We start from the raw sequence: 20275 nt of genomic DNA, 5'->3' as shown, positions 1-20275 counted from the left end.
TTTTTGAAACTATAGTTTCTCTCTTTCTCCTTTTCATGTATTTGTAGAAGAAACCTGAGATTTTGTTTCCCAGGGACTTTTAAGAATGCACACATCAGAAAACTCAAGTCACTCACTCCAGTGTAGGGGAGGGAAAATAATCTTTCCCTCTACCCTTCGAAATTCTCAGCTAGGTCCCCTGTAACAAAAGACAGATTAAGAGGAGAAAAATATACAAATGTATTTAAGTTTTTGTGATATGGGAGCCCTCATAAGGAAATGAAGACCCAAAGAAGCAGTTAAGAGTTGATGCATATATACTGAATCAGAAAAAGAGTAGTAACATTATGAAATCATGACAAGGCAAAGGGGCTTGAGCTAGGATAGTTAATTGGGTGAACTGACTAGGGAGATAAGGGTTAATTTGTAAAGATTTCCCTCAGCCTAAGCTTTCCATCCTTAATAATAGGAATGTTACTTTTCTCAGAATATAAGGAAGACATCTTTCACATGGAAATTTTATCTCCTACTTTAAAGAAAAGGAAGGAAAATTAGAGTGTTCTTCTTATAGCTGCTATTTTTCAACTGCCTTTAGCTCAAAATAATCCTTATGACAAAATGGCATATTTGGGGCCAACATACTCTTCCACCCTTCACCAGCTTCAGTCTATTTCCTAATGGCAAAGCCCACAGATCAGCAAACCTACCTCACAACAGCAGACTTTGCAGCTGGACCACCTGAAACTAGAGATTGTTCCAAGATATATATGAGCAGGGAAAGCCAGAGTACTAGATCCTTTCCCTTACCAGTTTTCTTCAGCCACACTGGCCATCTGTCCCTACAGCATTGCAAGGTCACTTGGTTTTAGGGCCTTTGGAGTTGCTGTGCCTTCTCTTCCAGTGCTTTGCCTCAAATCATTCATGGCTGACTTTTTCCACATTCCCTTATCAGCTTGAAAGTGACCTCTGCAGAATGTCCTTCCCTGGCCACCCCATCTAAAATAGTTTTCCACCCAGTCTTCTCCATCATACCACCCTGTCTTATTTTCTCATAAGTATAATACACCTACCACTACTCAGAATTATCTTGATCCTTCATTTGTTTACTTGTTTGTCTCTCCCACTAGAATGAAAGCTCCATAAAAGCAAACTCTTTGCCTATTTTGTGCACAGATTGGAAACCTGTTGAGGTCACAGGTGAGTAACAAGGAGGGGCTTGAGGGAGAACTCTCTTAGCTAAAAGATATCTCTTAGATAAAAGATATCTCTTAGATATCTCTTAGATAAAAGTATCTAAGGTCCATATGTTACCAGTTCCATAGACATGGATCATCTGAAACATTATGTTATCATCAAAGGTTTGGCGACAAACTTCCAACAGGCCTGGTTTGGGAAAGCTGTCTTGGGAAAGCTGATACCTGAGTATAAAGTTTATGTGAATGAAAGAGTAGGACAGTAGGAAAGAGGTAGGAATGCGAAGGTATCTCAGATAGTGGTAATGGTGGGTAATGATACTAGGATGGAGTAGTGGGGCAAAAAGAAAATCAAGGAATGTGGACAAGCATAGAGATATAAAAAGAGAAACAAGGATCATAATCAGTGGAATGGGTAAAGAGAAAAGATTATCATGGCTGTGGGACAGCACAGGAGAGAAAAGAGAGAAATCTGGTGTCTGTCAATCAGATAGATGAGTAAAACGATCAAGCTCCATGAAGGAGTAGGATCTGTAGGCTGATCTATGATGGGTAAGCCTCACTGTGCAAAAGCCAGCTAAAAAGTCAGAAGTCATTCACAGTGTTCCCAATGTCAAGGCCTTCTCTTATACTCCATCAATTGCCTAAACTCCTTTAAGTTTTACTTTACCTCAAATATGGACCACAGCTTTTTTAACTGGAGTTTTTTGGCCTTTATTTCCCACCATTTATCTTTACCACAACTGCAGCAGACAATGTTGATAGCTAATCAGCGTTCTCAGTTTCAGAAAATAGAATCCACGCTAATTAAGTAAAATTAAAAGGGATTTCTTATGAGTTTACAGAGTTTCTTGGAGACCAGAATCAAGTGTGGATACTACACTGTCAGAAGCACCCAGCCATGAAAATGCTTCGGTAGAAATCTTACTGCTGCCACTTCTGGTTCCACAAAATCCTAGACAGTAGCTGCAGGTAAACTAACATATCCCAACAACCACGCACGTGTGAAAGGATTTCAATCTAAAATTGAACCAGAGGATATGAAATAGAGAATCTCACACATGCACCCTCAGAAGAATGGAAGATAAGAACTGAGGGACTGATTTCCCCTAAATGCCTGATTTACAGAAGACAGAGACTTATCTCCTGATCCATGAATAGCCACTAATCTGGCTGGACTTCCCCCCCTTTACACTCCTTGCCCGTAAATACAGCCACCCCAAACCCTCAACAGACCCACCCGTGGCTTGCTACATGATGCATTTCTTGAATTGCAATTCCTCTGCTATTCCCAAATAAACTCAATTTCTGGTCCTTTTAACTTGCCTCAGTTTACCTCTTTATTTAGACTGACATATGCCAGAAGAGCTATCCAGGCTTTATCTCACAGTATTCATTTCTCCAAAGTCTCGCACGAGTACATCTGCTCAGCCAAAGCTACGTGACACAGGGAATCCTAGTGACAAGGAGGTCTGAGAAATGTAGCTTTTAGTGCTGCAGGCCCAGTGTATTGAAGGCACACTACAACGGGGTGGCAGAGGTGTAGAGGAAGCCAGTCTATACTACTGGTCACAGTTGCTACCTCGTATCCATTTCACCCTTTTTCCTTCTTAATATAATTCTGATTTTGTTCAGATATGCACTACTCATGCACATAAACTGGATAACTCAGGAGATTCTACCCCCATTTTAAGTTCCAGGGGCAATTCATGATTAGTCTATGATAAATATGTATGTCCTGAGCCTTTATAGGCGATTAATTTACAAATTTAGGTTTAAACCAGTGAGCAAAGGCGTTCCCTTGCTGGCTATTATCAGTTCAGAGGTAGGGAAGGGATCTAAATGGTCATAATCAAGCTTTCATGATTGTAAGAAGTTATGATTTCCTTTTGAATCATGAGCAAAGAAAACTATCCGAGGTTGCCACGGGGGCATCAAAGGCATGGCCCGTATGGGTATCGAACCCACGACCTTGGCGTTATTAGCACCACGCTCTAACCAACTGAGCTAACAGGCCTGCATGCCCATTGGGGCTCTTCGTTAATATTTTTAACAGCGTTGACTTCGTGGAATTTCTTTACCATTAACAGGAATTTCATCAGTCCTATTTCCACCGGGCCCACTTTTCGTTAAAAGAGAAAGTAAAGAAGAAAGCTCTGTGTTGGTAAAGAATGAACCTTGTCTTTCAGGACATCCTTTCTTGGAACCAATGCAAATTCTTTTGTAACAAGTACAAAAACCACTTGTAATGAAAATGGCAAATTGAAACATTCGATTGTAAGGACTTTGATGTATTTGCGTCTTTGAGACCACAGTAAAGGATGATAAGAGATGGGAAAAGAGTCTTCCAACCTGCAGACTCTTTGGGAATGAGAAGAATGCGTGGTTGGAAGGAATAAGAGCAGTATTTTTAAAGAACAACTAATTTAAAGCAATCCACCCATCCATCCCTGAGCAAAAATTAAAAGCTTCCTTCCACAAGGAAATAATGGAAATGTAATGCTTGTGATAAACAAAAGGCATATGACCTTGATAATGAGGCTGAGCTAGGAAAAAACTCATCGTGAAAAAGCTCTAAAATGAACCCAGGAAACAAAACTTTGCATGAACAAAAGAGGAACTAGATCTGAGGTGAGAAAAGTCAGCTGATTCTTAGGACAGGTGGAAAAGAATATACATTGAATTTGGGAATGAATGCAGTGTTGTGAGAATAAAATAGACCTGCATTTTCAGGTTGATCCCAGAATTGCTATGCTATACTGCAGTTCTGGTTTTTCAACGTTTACTATTTAGACATATGTACCATATGTCTAAATAAAACACACTATTTATGTGTTTTAAATGAATTAACATATTTAAACATAACAACTAACTTATGAGGTGGGTATTATAATCATGCTCATTTTACAAATAACCAAGGACAGAATTTAGAATCAGCATTCTCATCATTTAGCTCTAGAGAACTTCCTTTTAACTAAGTCACTAAATCGCTTCTTAAAATCATGTTCATCATTTTGTTGCTGGATTACTATATTCTGAGGACCCTCCTATTCAAATAACCAAATTCATAGCATCTTGATTTATACCCCAGGGTATTAATTGCTTCAATTTTCAATTAATATTAATCTCACCACTAATATTGAATATGTAACATAGACCTGAAAACTCCTATCCCAGATAAGGAACTCTGAGCATCAGCCATGTGCACTGCATTATTATGGCAGGGTAATTCTTTCTAGGAATTTTACTCTATTATTTAGTAATTCACTTCCTCTTCTTGGTTCCCCAATAAGGAAAGGAGGTACATTGAGAGCAAACACCCTAGAGATTGATTGATTTTTTTTCTCCCTCTTTGTTTTACTCTGAAGTTTTTTTTCTTTTTATATTATACAATTATTTATAAAGGTTCATTGTAGAAAATTTAGAAGGTGTGACTAAACAAAAAGAAGAAAATAAATATGGTCCATAAATTCCACCATCTGGAGGGAATTACTAGTCAGCACATTTGTTGAATGTCCTTTAATATATGTGTGTACACATTCTGGTTGAGTTTACACTTTTAAGGTTCTATATATATATATATATATATATATATATATATATAAAATGTCAGACTTACAGAAGAAGTGCAAAAATAATACAAAGAATTCCTATATACTCTATATCCATTTTCAGCGATTGTTACCACATTTTCTACATTTGTTTGGTTTTTTGTTCTCTCTTCATATGTACTCATTTTTTTCCCCCTGAATCATTTGAGAGTTAGTTGCAGTGTATTTTTTTTTTTAAAGAGATCATATTCACGCGCACACATTTTTGGTACTCTAATTTGTCGATTAGCTGTATTTCCTTCATATCTTTTCATGAAGGACAATAACTGCCATACTGAAAAGTGAGAGAGATCAATAAATATTTGTTGAAATTATACCTAATTTTATTTGATTATTGAGCAGCTTGGGAGCCCATATTCAAACCTCTTTGAACATTATATGGCTTAAGAAAGTGCTTTATTTCACATTATAAGAGAAAATTATGGATATCATCTCCACCATCTCCTTCCTTGGGTTGGAAAAGCCTACACTTTGTACAATGGTTAAGAAGTTTGCAGAGTCAGTCAACTTCTGGCTGGCAGGACCAACTCATTTTAAAATAAACTCTGATTTGACAGTGTACAAAGTTGAAAGTGCAATTTGGGACATCCAATATATACTAAGAGAAAAATGCAAATGCAAAACAGTGAATAAATAATTATGCTATCTTTCGTGTGGATAAACAAGAAAAAATAACAATCAATATACATGTTTACTTGTATATGCATAAAGAAAACCAATAAGGATAAATGAAAAATTAAGGACAGACTTTACCTATGTGAGGTGATGGAGAAAACAGGGCTGGTGGAGGATAAGAATGGAAGCGAAACTTTCCAATGTATCTATTTTTAGTTTCTCCTTTTTTAAACATGTGATTGTCTTATTTATGCAAGAAAAACAAAATTTAAAATGTTTAAAGTTATGTATACCTTTCATGTTGGTATAAATGTGCAGAGTGTATAAAACAAAGATCTTCTGTCATTTTTTCTACTTAAGTTTTGGACAATTTTTCTTTCTATTTTTAAATCTTGTTTTCTTTAGACGGAACTGGGGAGTACAGAATGACCCAGAGGGAGCAATATGAAGAATGGGTGGTTTTACAATTTGTTTTCGGAGGAAGCAATCAAATAACCCAGTTTTTTCTCCGAGAAATAGTTTCCTTACAGGAAAACAAAACAAAATGAAATAAACAAAGAATGGCCCTCTGTTGTACCTTTCACCTGCAGGTTTCCGCTACTGTTGAGCTTTGTGAGTTGGAGAAGCGCCTGGAGCCTAGAAAAGGTACCAGGCCTTATGGGGGGCGGGCGGGGGGGGGTGTCTGTTTACTCCGCCCAAGCAAGGTTCTAGAACTCCCTAGCAAGGAAGTTAGAAGGAAAGGTGATAGTCCTACTACGTTCAGAGACTCTTCCTCTTTGCAGTTCGGACGCCAGGTACAGAACTCTAGCATTCTAGGGTAGGTTTACTCTTTTGGGGGACAGAAAATGTCGAACCAGCTTGGCCCGTGTGGGGATCGAACCCACGACCTTGGCGTTATTAGCACCACGCTCTAACCATCTGAGCTAACCGGCCGGAACAATGTTAGTTTTCTTCACATTACCAATGATACTTAAACAGCATTGTCTTGCAGTTTACACTGGGAAGAGAGAGTTGCTTCTTTGGCCGGGGAAATGGATGAGGTGGGAAGAAAAAGCTTCTTATTTTGTCTCAAGGAAGTGTCCTTCTTCCGGGAAAACTTAATCTTTCTCAAACATCGGATTCTGGCCCGAGAAGACTCAGGCCAACGTCCCCAGTCAGGGCTTCCTGAGACCGCGACGTGTGGATCACGGAACTGACCATTGAGCCTCCACAGACCTCGAAGGACTCGGCTCCTGCGCGCGGGATCCAGATTCCTCTCTGCTCCTGGAGACCATTTCAGGCAGGTCAGCTCCTCTTGGAAGCCTCGGTACCCGGGAACCTGCACCCTGTGGCCGCCTGGCCCTGGGGTCCTTCCGCGGTCACCGCGACCCTGAGTCCTCAGCTGTGCTTTCGGGCCTCCCTCTCCGCGCGGGGGAGTCACGGCCTTTGTGCTGCAGTGCTGGTCATCGAACACTTGAGTGGCTGGGGTCCGCGGGAGGGAAAGAACCTTGCGGATGGCTTCTCAAGAGCATCTGACCGGCCATGTCCTTGGGTAGAACCAAAGACAAGGGATGTCGAAGCCAGGACGTGTCAGGGGTCAGGTCAGTTATCTGGACCTGAGAAGAACGTTGGGATCTGAAAGGGAAGGAGAAGCCGAGGCCCCAGTTGGGCAACTCAGTGGAAAGAGGCGGGAAACCTCCTTCGAGAGGCATAACTGAGAAATGCACCCTTTCCAGGCCGAAGTGCACCCTGATCCACCTGCGGGCAGGTGTCAACCCAGGGAGGGGCCAGCAGAGCAGCTAATTCCTGAGTCACCCTCTGCTCTCTTTGCTGGGTTCTACTTCTTCCCTCCTTCCCACCACGACTGTTTCTGTTAAGTTAGGGGTAGTAGTATTTTTCAGAAGTTTATTGACCTGTGTACATTGTAAAAAGCCTTCTTTATGCTCTCTCCCGCCATTTATAAGTACATGTGTGCATATATATCTATATATATTACATAGTTTCCTTTTGGATATGCACTGCTACTATATAAAGTGTTTAGTATTTGGTATTCACGGGGTTTTTTTCCCCCTAGAAACGAGAATCATATCCTTTGACTAGCTAAATTTGCCATTTATTTTCTAACTTTCCATTTCAATCCTTTGCTTTTAATATCATAAATGTAAATGATTCTTCTGGTTCTTTAGCACCTTTCACTAAATTTGTACATCTTCCAAATCAACTTGCAGGTGTCTTCATTTGTTTTGTTCCGTGGTGAAAATTTTGAAAGTTTGTAGAGCAGAATATTATTAGTACTATCTATCATTCCTGTTTTACTAGGGTACTTGGTATGGTTAAGTGATTTTTGAAAATCTGGCCACATTCAGACTTACTTTGATAGTAGGCCACAGTCACTTGCTTTTGGTCATAGGTCAGTTCCCTGGAAAATAGACATTGAGATGGTGATTTGTGTGCAAGAGTTTTACTGGGAACACTCTTAGAATCAACAGCAGTGAGAGGGTGAGGGAAGTAGGATTGGGAGGAGGCAGAAGTTGAACTTGCTGTTGTAACAGCAGCCTCAGCTGATCTCATTGGGATATCTGAACCTGAAATGGCCCTTCAGTAATGTTCTGAACTGAGGCTGGATTTGGGCTGCACCCAGGGGCAGGTATAACTTTGAGCAAGGTGCCTCTTCTCTCTTGAGGACAGTGCACAGAGACCAACCCAGTAGTAAGCCATCAGAAGTCAACATTCCTGAAGTGGAGAGATCAGTGCTGCCATCCCGAGGATGATTTGACAGGTGCAACAAACACAGTTCTTCCAGCAACCATGTGTCAGACATGTGCTAATCTTTGACCAGTAACGCCTCAACACACTAACAGAGAAGAGAGCAGGTGTGGTTTGAACAAAATGCTGGTTAGTAGAAAGCCATTTCATTTTTTCTCTTGGGAAAAAGGCTTTGACCCCTGCTGCCAGAGTTTAAAATCTAGTGAATTTAGTGGTGTCCACGCTGGAACAATTTCCCAGGAGGAGATAGTCATCTTAATCTAGTCCCTGTATTTATTCTTCCAAAAGAACATTTTTTCCTTGGTTTTGACTGAGACAAGGTGTCTTTTTTTAATATATATATAGTTTTTAATCACCTGGTAAACCAGTTACTAGACTCATTAGAGCAGAGGTGTGTAAAATTGTGTTCAAATGATATGTAACCAAATGCCCCAACGAGTGAGGCTCCGTGGCTTAGTTGGTTAAAGCGCCTGTCTAGTAAACAGGAAATCCTGGGTTCGAATCCCAGCGGGGCCTACTCCTACCCTGCTGAGTGATTTAACGTGGTAAAAAAGTATTTTTCTCTGGGTGATTCCAACTTGAATTGACACCCGATGAATCTTCCAATACTCAGGACTTAAGCTTTGCTTGGGAAAAACGGGGTACTTGTAGAAGAGGACAGAGGCAGAAGGTCGAATAATAACCGGAGAAGCATTCCCAATACACATACCAAGAGTAATTTAAGGGCTCTGAATATTTGTCCAAATCATGATATTAGCAGTGGATAGCTAGCCTAGCCTAGCAGAGGTTTGCCTCTTTATCCAACTGTTTGAATCAAGTGATGGAGATTCAACAGCTTTAAATACATGCCCTTTCAGATATCCTTTGGATTTGCCTGATTACTGAGAGGTTTAATTATGTTTTCAACCTCAGACACACTTGGAATAGAGTTGGCACTCAATTTTTTTTTTACAATGAACCATTAAATGGCTAATGGCTTTTCTAATTTCAAGGTCATAAGTAGAAGTATTTATCAAGTACCTTTGAGGGACAATGGATAGTGCACTGAAGACAGAGACCCATGGTCAATTGGGGTGAGTTTAAATCCTCTAGCATTGAATCATTCTTGCTACTCACCATTTCTCCTAGTAAACCTGCAATTTTCCCTTGCATTTTTGCTCTTACCTCTATTCTAAAGGAAGAATAGAGGAAGGTAAGGGGAAAAAATTAAAGAGCTAAAAACCCCTAATTTAAACTTTAAATTGAGTACTGTAATAGCTGTTTCTACTTTTTTTTGTTTGTTTGTTTCTACTTTTTAAGTGATTCTGGACTCTAGGACATCACTGAAATTTTTGAAAAGAGAATATGATGCCATCTTAAGAGAAAAATGGTTAGTGACAAAACATATAAAGCATCTAACAAGAGTTTTGACACAGATGAAAAAAGCGTTTTGAGGTCTGAAGTCTTAGCCTCTTTTCTAGACAGATTTTTACATAAAAGTTCTGAAAAAATCAAATCCTAAAAACAAATGTGTTTCTGTTTTATCTGCAGTTTCTTTTGGTATTCTAAGATATATCTTAAAATAATTTGTCAGACTCTACAAATGCCCACTCCCCCATACTTAGAAATGTGCATAGAATTCTACAAGCAATGATTGCACCCTAAGTACCTTCTTGCTTCTCACTGTCATGGGCCAACAGATGAATTACACCTTTGTTGAGCATCAGGTATGCAAATGTGTCAGAAGACTGACATTTTAAAGAACCCCTTAAAATGGAATTGAATCTAATCAGTAATATTCTGTACCTCCAGAAATGTTGACTACTTAATAGTACTAAATGATAAAGCTATCGTTATTCTATAAAACGGCTTTAAACAAATCATGGACATTCACAATTGTGTCTTTGTTAAAGGGACTTCTCTCTAACTGAAATGCTATTTCATTCTTGACCTAAACAATTCTTCGTTCAAACTTCCTCCGCCATTAAATGTGTCCTGGCTTGGGATCCTCAAACGGACAGCTCCTCTTTTGTGCTCTCAGTGTAGGCCTGACGCTGTCTTAGGCCAGCTGTGTGGTTCTTTCTTCTTCATGGCCAGCTATTCATTTCTCGTGTTGGGCACTGGATAAAGTTTGGTGAACCGATTCAAATGGAAAGTCCCTTAAAAAGGTGGAAGGTAAGGCACAGTGATGATGGAAAATGTTGGGGGGAGAGAAATGATTAAGAAGTGTTTCCACTTGGTGCCCACACACTTAGGTGTGTGAAGTGAATATGATAACGACTACACTATGGAAAACTACTTCCAAACATTGTTACTCTGCAGACTTAACTGAGATCTTCTGGATTCAACTGTCCTTGTTTCCTGTTACCATACTTTCTTCTCTGCGTCTACAATTCCACATAAGCAGCACACCAAACTTAGGAGTCTTGAACATCCACAGATTGTTAAGTTTAAAGTTCTCTGAGCCTTGCACCTAAACCACGATCACACATGGAAAAATTGAAAGCACTCGGCACTCTCCAGGGCTGACATTTACATCTTGTCTCTGTTGTGGAGTCTCTGGAGCTGACCCTTCCTTGGCTGCCTGCCTAGAGCTGATCTTTCAAAATATCCATGTCTGAAAGAGGTGTCTCCCTAATATCAAACTCATATTTCCATTGCCACCTGCATTTCACATGAGTACCACTTGCACAGTACGCCATGAGCTCATCTGATCATCAATCCCACTGGAAATCTGTGGTAAAACTTGACTCCTCCCACCGCCTTACCCGACCAATCAAATTATCTCAAAGTCTTCCTGATTTTTACCTTCAGCATATGTGAGATGTCCTTCCCTTCTGTTCATCTGTTGGTTCCTATTTGGATCTTCAATATCTCTTCTTCACCACAATCTGCAACAGCCTCTTCCTCTTCTCCCTGTCTCCAAGACTGGCCATCTAAAGCCATTCTCAACACAGCAGACAAAAATCTCTGGCTTAAAATACAAAACATAATTTCCTCCTTAAAATTTCCCAATCTTAAACCTTTCTTCTTTTTCTAATATATGCATTTAAACCTATATATCTCCCTCTAAGCACTGCTTAGTTGCATGTTGTATTTTCATTCTTTCAGTTCAAAGTATTTTCTAGTTCTCATTGTACTTATACTTCATTTAGAAGTGTAATGCTTGTTTCCCAGTATTAGAATTTTCTAATTATCTTTTTGTTATTGACTTCTAGTTTAATTCTGTTATTGTCAGAAAACATTTAAAAAATTGTCTTATTCCTTTAAACTTTATTGAGACTTGTTTGAAGGCACTTGTTTGTTTTGGTGAATTTTTAATATGCACTTGAGAATAATGTGAATTCTGCAGCAGTTGGGTGTAGTCTGAATGTCTGTTAGGTCAAGTTGATTGGTTACTAGCTATGGTTCGTCTTCTCTATCCCTACTTATTTCCCCTTTTCTGTCAGTTTCTCATCAGATGCTCAAGTGGTCTTTAAAATCACCAACAATGACTGTGCTTATTGTATTTCTTGTTTTAGTTTTCTCAGTTTTGCTTCATATAAGAATTGATATGTCTTCTTGCTGAATTGATCATTTTATCATTATGAAATGTTCCTCTTTATCTTTAGTATGACTTTTTACTTTGATGTCTACTCTGTCTCATATTGTATACCCACACCAGCTTTCTAATGGTTGATGTTTTCATAGTTTATCTTTCCCCGTCACTTTACTTTCAATCTTTTGTCTTATTTTTCAAGTGTATGTCTTGTAAGTAGGACACAGAGGACTCCTGTTTTTCTTTGTTTTATTTTACTATTTAGCCTGCCAATTTCTGCCTTTTAATTGTTTATTGCATTTACATTAAATGCAATTATTTATATTTGGGTTTAAGTTGGTCATCATAATTTTTTTCCATTTGTCCTACTTGTTCTCTGTTTCTCCTTTTCTACCTTTCTTTGAATTAATATTTGTTATTCCATTTAATCTTTGTTTAACCTAACATGTAGTATCGTTTCTCTCCAGCTTCTTTTAAGATGTTTTTATCTTTGTTTTTCAAGAATTTCAACATAATTTGGCTATAGTTTTCTTTATGTTTACCCTGGTTGTTATTTGCTGAACTTATTGAATCAATGAGTTGTTGTCACATTTTTTTTCCCATTGAGCTATAAGTACCCTTACGATTAGAGCATTTTAATGTATGTAAACTACGCTTTGATTTAAAAAAAAAAACCCTTCAATGATAACGTCTATACTCCAAGAATTATAGGTTAGTCTCCAATCTCTCATCATATTCAGATTGAAATCTACCTTCCCCTCTTTGGAAGGCACATCCCTCTTCCCTCTGATCTGGCTCATATATTTCCATTTAAGTCTCATTTCTTTCCATGCCTTGCTTCAAATTCTTGGATTCCCACCCCCGCTCCACTCCACGAACTATTCCCACTTCATTCAGTTCCCAGTATCAAAATTCCCTTTCTACCTCTCTACAACCATCATACTTCTTTTCATCTATGAAGTCTTAGATTTTGTGTCATTTTCTCTGGGAAGCCTTCAGGGGCATGCCAGTTTTTTGGCTGTTCGAACAGGTTTCTTCTGAACATTGTGGTAGATATATTTGGTAAACGCATTTCTATTCATGTATAATATTAATTTCAAAAAAAAAAGGAAAAATTTCAGAGACCTAGGGCATCAAGGAATACCTTCACATGTTCGTTACGTGTGTCCACTTTCCGTAGTGTAGCGGTTATCACGTTCGCCTAACTACGCGGTAGGTCTCCGGTTCAAAACCGGGCGGAAACAGGTCTGGCTTCTACTGTTACTTCTGAACTGATCCCCATTTCGGCACGAAACCCGTGCTTCCTTTTTGTGGTGCCAGACTTCAAAACATACACAGACGTTTGCGCTTCTTTTGAGGTCCAGGGGTTTAAAATGAAAAGGCGTCCCGACGCCACCTGCGCTGAAGCCCGGGTCTCCCCGCCGCCCCTCCCGCGCAGGTCGCGGGCCGCTCTTTCTCCTCCTGCACTCGGCGTCCTCCCGCTGGAAGGGCCGAGAGGCCCGAATGGTGTCAACCCGAGGAGACACCCGCTGCACAAGACCCCGCCTGCGCTGCGCAGGAGACACTGGCTCCCTTGGACGTGTGGGTTTTCTGCAAAGTGACTTTCTCCTGAACTTCAGAGGAAGAAAAGCGCTCCACTTCGAAACTGAGCAGCGACCGCACAACTGTCCAGTTATGCTTATTCCTATTGGTACCATCCAGTAGTTCCAAAACTCATCAGGCGTAGATGGGGAAGAAGAGTTGTGGGGAGGAGTAGGGGTGGGGGGGTTGAGTAAGAGAAGACCCCTGCCCTCAAGAACCCCCTGGGTATCTGTACTGGAGAAAGGCGACTCTTCCCTGCATTTTCGGGACCGCCCCTTCCCCTCCGTTCCCACCACCCCAGGAAGATCCTCTGGGTCTGCTTCTCGGCGGGGCTTGATGTTAGGCTATTCAACTCCAGTGGGTGTCCCCCCGCAGGGGGAAATGCCGGATCCGCCCCCTCCCCCCACGCCACCCCCAGGCTCAGGGCGGACACGGGGCCCTCGCTTGTCGTTGATTCCTTTTCTTCAGCGGAATCAACGCAACGTTTTCCTAAAACTCAGCATCTGGCATCCAGCTCAGGCGGAGACCTTCCCGGATGAAAGGAAGGATCCTGACCATTTCTGAAATCAGTTAGGTATTCGGGCAGTTTGAGGGATTTCCCGGAAATAAGAAAGGGTTGAGAAGTTTGGTGACTTGTTTGTGTATATTTTATGATATATTTTGCTAAAAACCATTAAGGAGGACAGTTTTTCTTTTGGAATGGACATAACACAGGAAGGAGGGTTCTTCCCGCTTTCCAGACCCACCTTCAGGGAAATTAAAGCGTTCAACTCCGTTAACATCCGTGCCTGCACGAAGTGACCACACGGGGGCGACAGAGATTGAGATCTCCGAATGGGAAGCAGGGGCTCCGAATTTGCCCCTACCAGCCTCTAGGAGGGTTCTCACGATCCTTGAGGTGAATTTTTTCAAACTTATTGGGGGAATTTAACTGGTTTTTCCTTAGAGGTTAAGTCACACCAGATCTCATATTCTGGATATTTTGTCTAGATAAAGGCAAGAGGAGGCAGAAACAAGCATTTTAAGAGTCTGAACCACACTACACGTTGTAGATGTCATATTATACGACACATTCCGTATAACTGCTCCAAATACCAACTCTTAAGTACTTCTCCACCCTCATGTCACAGCTCACTGTCTCTTGCAGTCTGTATTCCATACTCATGGGTCTTCAGGTAATCAGTCTCTCTGCACGTGATGTCCCCTCTAGTTGAAGAACTTTGTGCTTGCCTCATTGCTTAGTTATCTCTTGCTCGTGCTTAGATCTCAGCTGGATTATTACTTTCTCAGGGAAGACTTCCTTAAAATCCCTAAGTGAACGTCCTGTATTACTCATAGTATCATGTATTCTCTTTCCCAGCACATTTTACATTTATCAGTGTGATAACTTTCTTAATGTCTGTTTCTCTCACTGGAATGTAGTAAATTGCATGAGGGTAAGAGCAGTGTCTAGTTTTGCTCATCAATGAATCCACGCTGCCTTGCATATACCTGATACAAAATAGACACTCAGTAGATACTGGTGTTAAGATTGAACCCTTACCATGATTCTCTGAGGAAGGTATTCTTTTCCTAATTTCACTGCAAGACTCATTATCTCAGTAATTTGAGCTACTGAGTCTTGCAGTGATCGCCTATCTGGCCTAAGTGTGGATCTAGTGTGTGTGTTATGACTCAAACATGAGTACGCCTGGCTCCACATTACCTGTTCATTCCTTAATATCCTATTGGAAGTGGGTGTATTTTCTTCAAAGTCGCAAAGCTCTGATCTTTGCACCTGCCATGTGTAAGGGAGGAAAAACTTTTTCCCTACCCTCTTACATCTGTAGCTGGGACCTATGAATTAAACTGACAAAGGACAGATTACTAAAAGAAAACGTTTACAAATTTTATTGATGTTAATATTTTTATTTTAATTTTACATGCACAGAGACTTCACAGAATAGAAGTGAAAACCCAAAGAAGCAGTTAGACTCAAAAGATTTTATACTGTTTTAACAAAGGGCAATAAATTATAGAGAAGTAGAGACAGAGAAAAGAGGGATTTGGGCTTCCAAAGGCAGTAATCTGGGAAGGTAAATACATAGGGCAACTAATAGAAGATAAGGGTTATTTTAGTAAGGTTGGTTGTGCAGTCATCTTGGTGTTGACTTTCCATCTCTGGTGATAAGGGTTGTTCTCCTCCTTCTGGTACAGGAGATGGGGAGGGGAACATCTTCACAAAGGGAAATTAACGCCCTGCTTTTAGGCAGAGAGGAAGAGGGCTGAGAGTCCTTCCTGTGTTTGCTTTTTCTCCGTTGCCTTCAAAACCATCCTTATGCCAAAGTGGTATATTTTGGGGTGGCATATTCTGATTCCCTCCGCATGTTATGTTGTTGAAACTAAAAATGGGGAAGAAAGAACTAGAACAGTAGTAATAGCTACCATTTGTTACCAGCTATTAAATCAAGTAGTTATTGATTTTTCATGTATAAACTAACAAGCAAGCGTAAGGGGGTAGGTGCCGTTATTATTGACAATCATTTACTTGTTTTATAGATGCAGACGCGGAGGAGTGCTCAAGATCACCAGGTTGTAAAATTTGGAGCCAGTATTTGCATCCATGAGTGACTGGGGCTAAAGTGTTCCACATTATTGCAGTTTTCTAGAAGAAGGGTGGGCCTACAGAAAGACATGGATATTAAGATGGTGATACTGAGCATAGAATATGAAAGTGATTTTACCAGATTAGGGAGAAGGCAGAGAAAGCCAGATATGAAGAGTCTCAGAGGATATGGAGAGTAACCAGAGATAACTGTCACAAACATTATGCTTGTTATTGGTATTGCTCCCCTGGAGGAAATAGGGAAATGAATATTTCAGAACCAAAGGAGACTTGAATTTTTTCATTTAAGAGAATGGGTATGAACAATGGTCCTGATGTTGAGGCAGTGTTCCCTAAGACACACTATATAGATTGCTGCCTTTGAATGTGAGCATCAGAAAAGTTCTAGTCAAATACATGGTTCTTGCGGAGGAAGCTGTTTGTTTTGAACCATCCCAACCTCTGTAGTTCTTCCTCTTTCTCCAAGTCAGCCAACACTGCTTCCCTATCCTCTCCCCTCAATTTCATCCCTAACCCTTAAGGCATCTCTGGAAGAGCAGAAAGATCTTTAGGAAGGAAGTCTGAATGCTGGGTTTCTGTCTTGGTTTTATTATGTTGTGATCCTGGGAAACTTAATAACCTCTCTGCATCTCACTTCCTCATCTGCAAAATGGGATATTAAAACCCATTTCATTCATTTTCAGCAAATATTTATTGAATGTCATCCATTCAATAAATGTACCAGACATTCCTCTAGGTACTGGGAGTCTAGCAGTAAACAGACAAAAATCTCTGCCCTCATTGGAGTTTGCACTCTCATAGAGGAGACAGAAAATACACAAAATAAACAAGCTAGTTTTAAAGTGTGTCAAATGATCATAAGTGATATGGGAAAAAAAATAAAGAACGGGGAGGAGAAGCATTGAAATAAGGGGAGGAGAAGCATTGGAATGAGGGGAGGAGAAGCATTGGAATGAGGGGAGTTTATACTTATGGCCCTGTTTCACTGATAAGGTGATATTTGAGAAAAGACCTGAAGTAGATAAGGGGCTGAGTCATACATATATCAAAGCAAGAGTATTACCAGCAGGGGGAACAGTCAGTGCAAAGGCCCTGAGACAGCAATGTGCCTGATACATACAATGTAAAACAAGAGGGTCAGTATTAATGGCAGCAGAGTAGGCAAGAAGGAGTACAACCAGAGAAATGAGATCACGGACAATCCAGTAGGCCCAGTGAGGACTTTGGCATTTACTCTGATGAAATGAGGAGTTGCCGGTTCAGTTTTGAGCAAAGCTGTGCCATAAAGTGTTTTAGGTTCACAAAGATCTCTCAGACTGTTTTTCATAGAATGTTTTGTAGGGATGAAAAAGGTGGAAGAAGGGAAACCTATTAAGAGATTTGTGTAACATTCCATGTTAGAGATGAAGGTTTCTTGGAGCAGGGCTGTAGCAGTTGGGGTGGTGAGAAGTTTTTCAGATTTTATAGGTAGAACAAGACAATTCCCCCACATCCATGGAATGAAAGAAAAATTGAAGTATTAAAAAATGTTGCCAACTTTTTTTTTTTTGCCTAAATATCTGAAAAGTCGAAATCGCCACTGAGTGAAATAAGCAAGCCTGGAGTTGGAGAAGTTTTTCTTGGGGACACTTAGAAGTCCGTGATCTTATCTCTTCTTCCACTTTGCATGGAAACAATACATACTTGTCTTTAGTCTGATGCAGAGAGACACTGCTGATGAGCTGTGATGGCCGAGTGGTTAAGGCGTTGGACTCGAAATCCAATGGGGATTCCCCGCGCAGGTTCAACTCCTGCTCACAGCGTTTTCGATGTGGCTTCCGCAAAATTTACTGCTGTGCCAACTCGCCTCACAGAAATCACTCAGGCTGCAGTTCCGATTTAGAACACAAATTTTCAAAGAGCGTGGGCGGCAGCCAGATTTCAATCCCTTTCATTGCTCTGTGAGCCTCCTGAGCCCAGCCTCCCCACTGTCCTCACCGGGTTTAGAGCGCGCTCAAAAATACTGGCTGCGATGAAATGAAGTTGTTAAATCTGTTAAGAGAGTTTACAGCAGCAAACTGTACAGAGGAGACGTTGGAGTTTGGGAAAATCGTTTCTCTTTGTGATTGTAGAGAGCCGATTACAAAGAATGCTTCTTTAAAGCATTCCCAGCGGCTGCTGGTGAGAGCCATAAAAATTTAAGATAATATTCCATCATATTTGCTACGCGCTCTTTAAGACAAGCATTTTATACAAACGAGGAAATTGAGGCACAGAGAGGATATATTACATTTTAACTTCTGACTTTGCCTTGAATTTCAAAAACTTGGTCTCCTTAACGTACTAAACCACTCTTAAAGCACTTTTGCATTTTCAGCTATTTTGCCTACTTTGAACAGCTAAGTACGTTTTTAAGCCAATTCTATTCTGTTTTCTAAGTTTATTTTTCAAATGAGATTCTTAAAATGTATATTTCTGTTGAATTCTTGTCTCCTTATTGCATTTTGAGGGCAGATGAATATTCTGAGAAAAAAAAAAGGAATGAAGAGCTCAAAACTAGGCAGTAATATAAGCTGGGTAAGAAAGGATGTGAAATAGAGTGAGGAAAAGTGAATAGATAACTGAGTTCATAGAGATTTGTTCAAGCAACGAGAGCTGCTGCATACTAAGCACCAAACAAGTTTTCAACTGCGTAGTCAGAGAATAAGTGAAGATTAACCATTGTTTTCAAAGAAAACATTTTATGTAAATCTATGTTATGCAACCAAAGCACAAAAGAAATCATGCTTTCCCAAAGTCCATACAGTCTCTGGTTTTAACCTCTTACTCAATTAAAAGAAAAAAAGCAATCATTCTTTCAGCTGGCATAAACTGTGGATGGTAATGAAAATATGAACGTGAGAACACTTATTCAGCAGGGGCCAATGGTGCAATGGTTAACACGTCCGACTACCAATCAGAAGGTTCTAGGTTCGACTCCTTGTTGGCTCGGTGAGCTCAGTTTTTCCTTCATCTTCCTAGGTACTTTTTTCAAAAGGATACTGAAACAATTTTTAAAGTCTTTCGAAAGTACTTTCGTGGAAGTGATCCTTCACCTTCTGTCAGTTGAGTCTGAAAGAGACTTCAGAAGCATCAGAGGACCATCCTGAAAATTTTCTTCCTTTCATCACGCAGTATCTTCTCCATCAATATTTTTTCCCATTGGGAAGAGTCCTCACTCACAGAGGACTACCCTGCACAGCTCTTTCCTCGCATGGCTACTAGCAAAAAGAAAAGGGACATCTCCTGGGGAAACGTTGAGTAAAGAAAGGTTCGGCTGTTGTGGACGCGGGATGCGAGAGGCTCCTTGCCTCACTCAGTTGGGCCCATTAGGGTTCAGTTCTGAAGCCCGGCGGATGCCCCTCTTCCCCCTCCCTCACCAGCCGTAACTGACCATCTTCTGGAAGTAGGCAGGAGCTGGGAAACCGGACCTCAGTGGACAGAAGAACCAAGAGGAGTGCCCTCCCCATTATTTTTTTAAAGTAAACACCCCAGGAAAAGATGAGCGTGTAAGGAAGACGTGGGAAGGCAGCTTTGGAGCGGCCCCTCCAAAGAACAGACCTGCCTCTTTTCTCTGTGTGGAGACAGAATAGAGAGGCTGGGGGGAAATCACTGCCAAGGCGGGAGGGTGGGTGGGGGGTGGGAAACATTTCTCAAACTAAACCAAAAGAGCATCTTAATATGTGGCTCGATTTCCGAAGGTGTAGCTTGTATCATCGGTCTGCACCGCAGGTAAATTTATCGAAGTTGCCGACGTGCGCTATGAGGAGCCCCTGAGGCTGAAACGAAAGGAACCACCAAGCGCGCTGCCTCCGGGGGCCCAAGTCTGTTGGGCTGTGAACGGATTGAAAGGAGAACTGGCGTCTTACAGCTTCTTATCCCGTTCCCAGCTCTTTACTGCTAAAGGGAGAGAAGATCTTCCATGAAAGCCAAGTGCAACCTCACGTGGAGCGGGCATTTACCTTGGAAACTGCCTGGGATAAGGAAAGAGAACGAAGCACAGACGTTATGTGAACACACCCCGCGTCTTGCTGCTACTAGGACCACGCTCTAAACAACTCAGTCGCTGGCCACCCTGAGCTTGCTTTCTTTTCTCGATTGAAACTCGTTTAAAGCGCCAAAATAACACTGTCTCCTGAAGGTTCACAAAAACTAAGCAGGCACATTTCGTAACTCTTTTTAACCTTAATCCTTCCCTAAAACACAACCGTCTCGTTCCCACACTACTCCTTCAATTTTCTTCAATAAACTTGAACTTTTAAAGTTATTTTTACTTTGAAAAACTACAACAACCAAGGCGGAACGAAAATACATAGCTTTCTTGCTTCACCAAGAAGACAATATCTGAACTTCCTGTTCTGAGCAGCAGCGTTTCGGAGTTAATACGTACTTTGGATTCTAAGTGCCTACT

The 20275-nt window shown here is 40.8% G+C and overlaps 5 non-coding genes across 5 annotated transcripts; 3 read left to right on the top strand and 2 right to left on the bottom strand.

Annotated features, from left to right (window-relative positions):
- Window positions 1-3115: 3115 nt before the first annotated feature.
- TRNAI-AAU (transfer RNA isoleucine (anticodon AAU)) lies at window positions 3116-3189 on the bottom strand. Its single transcript has one exon. It is a non-coding gene; the product is annotated as a tRNA-Ile (tRNA).
- Window positions 3190-6257: 3068 nt separating this feature from the next.
- On the bottom strand, window positions 6258-6331 carry TRNAI-AAU (transfer RNA isoleucine (anticodon AAU)). The gene has a single exon. It is a non-coding gene; the product is annotated as a tRNA-Ile (tRNA).
- Window positions 6332-8585: 2254 nt separating this feature from the next.
- On the top strand, window positions 8586-8659 carry TRNAT-AGU (transfer RNA threonine (anticodon AGU)). The gene has a single exon. It is a non-coding gene; the product is annotated as a tRNA-Thr (tRNA).
- An 8907-nt stretch (window positions 8660-17566) lies between these two features.
- Window positions 17567-17648, top strand: TRNAS-CGA (transfer RNA serine (anticodon CGA)). The gene has a single exon. It is a non-coding gene; the product is annotated as a tRNA-Ser (tRNA).
- A 1095-nt stretch (window positions 17649-18743) lies between these two features.
- On the top strand, window positions 18744-18816 carry TRNAG-ACC (transfer RNA glycine (anticodon ACC)). The gene has a single exon. It is a non-coding gene; the product is annotated as a tRNA-Gly (tRNA).
- Window positions 18817-20275: the final 1459 nt, after the last annotated feature.

Source organism: Delphinapterus leucas, chromosome 10, assembly GCF_059928025.1.
Source record: "Delphinapterus leucas isolate spDelLeu-1000000601 "Yukka" chromosome 10, BTC_Dleu_Yukka2, whole genome shotgun sequence".
Taxonomy (NCBI): Eukaryota; Metazoa; Chordata; class Mammalia; order Artiodactyla; family Monodontidae; genus Delphinapterus; species Delphinapterus leucas.
The sequence above is the reverse complement of the archived record's forward strand: the minus strand, read 5'-3'. Positions and strand labels throughout refer to the sequence as shown.